Source organism: Symphalangus syndactylus, chromosome 4 (genome assembly GCF_028878055.3).
Source record: "Symphalangus syndactylus isolate Jambi chromosome 4, NHGRI_mSymSyn1-v2.1_pri, whole genome shotgun sequence".
Lineage (NCBI taxonomy): Eukaryota > Metazoa > Chordata > Mammalia > Primates > Hylobatidae > Symphalangus > Symphalangus syndactylus.
In genome coordinates this window covers 136,560,439-136,565,516 of record NC_072426.2, presented here as the reverse complement: position 1 = coordinate 136,565,516, position 5,078 = coordinate 136,560,439, and the positions used below count along the sequence as shown (strand labels likewise).

Genomic DNA, 5,078 nt, shown 5'->3' with positions numbered 1-5,078 from the left:
ATGTGATTGGTAGGGCTTTCCTGAGATACCGTGAGCTTGAGGTGTCACATAAGATTAAAGCCATATTTTTCAGACTCGAGATGATTCATCATTCATGTTTAACTCAAGGGATGGGCAACACGTTTATTCATAATTATCTAAGCATAAAACTTTAGAACTGAAAAGGATACTGGAGGCTACCTAGTCTAGTCCTGTGATACTATAAGGAGGTTAAAAAAAAAAAGCAAAGAAAAAGAAGAGATAATTTGCTACCTCTGAACAACAGGTGTTTAGTAGCAGAGCTGGTGTGAGAAATCAGGTTTCTTGACTTTAGTCCAATTACTCCAGTAATTTTTGCATGAGAACACCGGTCTGATCTTTATCCCACATGGACCTATTTAAATTCCCACATAAAATGAATGCATTGTTTCAACGTGTGTGAATATAAATTTGACAAAGCTTTTACTTTTGTACAAGAGACAGATGATATTTTCAATTTACGTAACTCACGAACTACTAATATTACATTTGCAAAGATCATTGAAACTGAGAATTACACATTAGACCAAAATCTAAGTGACTGCTTGTGATCCATGACAAATCTATTTTTAGTGTATGTCCAAATTAAGGGAGACTCATCTAGTTTATCAAGGTGTTGTTAAAAGTGCTGATTTTAGAGTCGGACAGCATCAGTTTGAATCCCAGCTCTAGTTTCTAACTACTAATGCTTCCTTGGGATAGTTGTCTGACATCTCTGGTGCCAGTACTTTCAACCAAAAAATTAAGATATATTTATATGTACGGGGCTATGGGATAATTAAATGAGATAATTTATGTAAAATGCTTTAACAGTTCCTGGCAAAGAGCTCTTATGTACATGTTAACTCTTTTCATTTGTAATGGTAAGTAAGCCATTGAGAGAACACCAAGGGTAAGTTCTAACCATATCTTTCTTCTTTTGGTCTGAGAACCTATATTCAAATTCCAAACATCAAGTTCTACTATGAAGGATACTCCAGCGGCTGTCTCACAAATCATGGCATCCACTAATACTTTATATTTTCTAATTTGGGTCACATCCTTGATCTGGTCAGCCTGTAACATTTGCATTGTTTATAATTATAAAGCTTCCATTTGAGTAGCATAAATATATTTAAAGCATCTTTACCCTTAATACTTATCTACTTAGAAAGAAGGCGCAAATGAAAGTCAAGTAAGTTTGACAACTGCTCTTAAGAAACAGAACTCATCAGTGAAGTAGACAAAGCAGGAATCCAGGTCTCCTTCATCCCAGACCATGGGTTTTACAAAAAAACTGTACTTTCAAGTCAGAACAAGTGTTTCCAATTTGCTTCTTTTCCTCACCCCAAATGATGTTGCAGAGTGTTGTGCTTCTGGTTAGAATGCCTCAACATCCCACAATTGCTGTTTCCTTAAGGTATGAACAAAGACTATCTTTTTTTTTTTTTTTTTTTTGAGACGGAGTCTTACTCTGTCGTGCAGGCTGGAGTGCAGTGATGCGATCTCCGCTCACTGCAAGCTCCGCCTCTCCGGTTCACGCCATTCTCCTGCCTCAGCCTCCTAAGTAGCGTGACTATATAGGCGCCTGGCACCACGCCCGGCTAATTTTTGAACAAAGACTATCTTAAAAAACGTCACCCAGCATTTTTGCTACACATGATTTTCTGAACCTCATCCTAGACCTACTGAATGAGAATTTTTCAGAGTTGGGCATTTTAATAAGTTTCAGTTCATTCTTATACACACTGAAGAGACGCACCTGTCAGCGGGATAAAGTCCCATTGCTTAGCTTCAAATATAAGGCCCTCCACATTTGGCTCCAGCCTACATCTTCATACTTATCTGAGCTGCAATTCCCACCATTGATCTTCAGCAAATTCAGTAGGTCTGACCTTACTGATGTTTACATTCCTCAGGCCTTTGCACTCATTATTCTGTCTGGAAAATCTCTCATTTCCCACCCATCTCCACCTACTCATCAAACCGTAACCATTCCTGAAACTAGATTAGGCTGCTCCTACTTTTCCCAGCCTTTCCTCTATCCCTAGAAGCAAAATTGATTACATCTGCAACTTCTCCTAGGAGCATGTGTATTTATCTGTCTGTTTACACCCTCTGCCCTCAGTTTTTAGATACAAGGGAACCAATAAACATTTGAAGAAAGAATAATAAGATGCATAGGGATGTGATAGCTGTCACGATGGTACTTCTGCAAATCACTTAGTCGTAATCACATACAGACTACTTGACTATGGAGTGCCATCATTTCCAGACGACACCATTGTTGTCAAAATATAAAACTGTTCTCTATAATATTCATGGTGAGATGCGTTAAAAATGTATTTTCAAAACAAATAAGAACCTTCCTTTTAGTCAATATCTGCACCAATTGGAACAATATCAAAAGTTTTTCTTTCTTCTTATTCTCTCACTGTCTTTTTAAAACTGTTTTTCTGGGTTAGTGCTGCCTCCAAGGATTAGAGACTTACTTCTAACATGAACAAGCAGCTTTCATGGTTTTACTAACATTATACACTGATGAGAAGATTTGGAAGTGCTGTCATTTATCACAGTCTTCCATCTTTTTTTTCTTTTGCTGGTAAAAGATCATTGTTTGCTGACCAGTTTTATTTGAGTTTTCAATTCAGTTCCTCAGGAATTTGATATTGATTTTATAGTTGCTGCACATTTGGGTGACTGTCTAGGAAATTCCACTGCAGATGAGCTGTGGAAAGGTGTTTTAGCAGAGATTGGTGCTGGAGCAAGAAAAGGAAGAGGCAGAAGAACTAAAAAGAAGAGAAGAAAGGATTTGAACAGGGGTCAGATCATTGGTGAAGGGCATTATGGTTTCTGTGGCCTGGTCTGAATGTCCCTTTTATTAAAAATGGAGCAGTACAGATCATTGCCCAAAAAAAACAAGGAAGAACAGAAGGAGGAGGCCAACATGACCCAGCAGAGAGAAGAATGGGACCGGAAGAGGAGGATGAAGATAAATGAGAGCGAGGATGCAATGGAAACTTGTGGGGAGGCATCAGTCTTAGCCCTTTGACCCTGGTCCCAACAGAGAAACATGTGGTAACTTTGTTTTTTGTTTTTCGTTTTTTTTTTTTGTTTTTGAGATGGAGTCTTGCTCTGTTGCCCAGGCTGGAGTGCAGTGGCGTGATCTCAGCTCACTGCAAGCTCCACCTCCCGGGTTCACGCCATTCTCCTGCCTCAGCCTCCCGCGTAGCTGGGACTACAGGCACCCGCCACCACGCCCGGCTAATTTTTTGTATTTTTGGTAGAGACGGGGTTTCATTGTGTTAGCCAGGATAGTCTCGATCTCCTGATCTTGTGATCCGCCCGCCTCGGCCTCCCAAAGTGCTGGGATTACAGGCTTGAGCCACTGCGCCCGGCAACATATGGTAATTTTGATACCAGGATACTTGAGGTAGGAAATGTTTTCAATAGGACAGCAAAAGAGGGAAGAAAGAGATTGGTAGGTGTCCTGCAGGCTGTGGGGAATGGACAACGAGCTTCAAGTTTTGCTGTTGGGAAAGCCACTAAATGGATAGATGCTTTCAGAAAAGCAAAGAATAGAGCAATTCACTATTTGCGTTATATAGAACGATATGAAGACCATACAATATTCCATGATATTTCATTAAGGTTTAAAAGGAGGCATATCAAGATGAAGAAACAACCCAGAGGTTACAAGATATGCTGCCACAGGGCCATCAACACCATATGCCAGCTCGCTGGCATCAAAGACATGTATGCCAAGGTCTCTGGGTCCATCAGTATGCTCCCCCTCACCTGGGGCCTCTTCCATGGGCTCTCAGTCAGAAACCCGTCAACAGCTGGCAAGTAAGAAGGGCCTCCAGGTTGTGGAATTCTAGGAGGAATGTGGCCCTCTGCCTATCATGGTTGCCTCCCCAGGGGGACCTTGAAAAAGGAGCCAGGTGATGAGGTTCCACATATCAAACTGGACTTGGAAGAAGTGAATGCTCTACAGGGAATGTAGCGCTCTGTGTGGTCGGGTTTCTAGAGAGCCGCCACCTAACCTCCCTGGCCTTGTGCAGCCAGTGCCTGGTGCTGCCCAGCACATAGGAGAGACTCAGCCCCTCACATCCCGGGATGTCACCTGGTTTTTTGTTTGTTTGAGGAAAGTTTAACCTTTAAACTGTTTATACATAAATAATTATAGCTTTAAAGATATCAATCCTTTATTTTACTGCCACATAATGGTTGCTAAAGCAATTTGTTACAAACACGCCTTTGTTGAATACAGATATACAGCAAAGGTGACAAATAAAATCAGATCCTGAGAAAACATCCTTGAGTTAGACAAGCATGAAAATGACCTTAGGTATTATCAAAGACCAGTAATTTGTTACTTTTGTAAGGGTCGATTTTTCATAATAAAATAAAGACAGAATTAAATAAATATTATAATAGAAATGCAAACTAAGCTTCAGGAACATTTCGGGGATGGCAATAATGCTGACTTGGGAATTTAGAGAGGACTACAAGGAGGAAGAACCATTTGAGTTGATGTTTAAATAAGAATATGAAATATAAGAAAATGGAAAAAATGGGATGTGGTTAAAGTTTAGGAATTTTATTTTGGAGGCCATACTTTGCCAGTTGATATGATCTGGCTCTGTGCCCCCAACCAAATCTCTTCTTGAATTGTAATCTGAATTGTAATCCCCACATGTTGGGAGAGGGACCTCATGCGAGGTAACTGAATCATGAGGGCAGTTTCTCCATCCTATTCTTGTGATAATGAGTAAGTTCTCCTGAGATCTGATGGTTTTATAAGGGGCTTCCCCCTTCGCTCAGCTCCCATTTTTCTCCTTCCTGCTGCCATGTGAAGTACATGTTTGCTTCCTCTTCCGCCATGATTGTAAGTTTCCCGAGGCCTCCCCAGCCCTGCTGAACTGTGAATCAATTAAACCTTTTTCTTTATAAATTATCCAGTCTCAGGCAGTTCTTTATAGCAGCATGAGAATGAACTAATATACCAGTATTATTCTATTTTGTTAAATGTTAGAGATTAGTTTACAGGATAAGATCACCTTAGAGGCCAGGCGAGG

At 40.4% G+C, this 5,078-nt stretch overlaps 1 pseudogene; it reads left to right on the top strand.

The window, feature by feature from the left end:
* Positions 1-2,251: 2,251 nt before the first annotated feature.
* LOC129480170 (small ribosomal subunit protein uS5m-like) lies at positions 2,252-4,042 on the top strand (annotated as a pseudogene).
* The last annotated feature ends 1,036 nt before the right edge of the window (positions 4,043-5,078 follow it).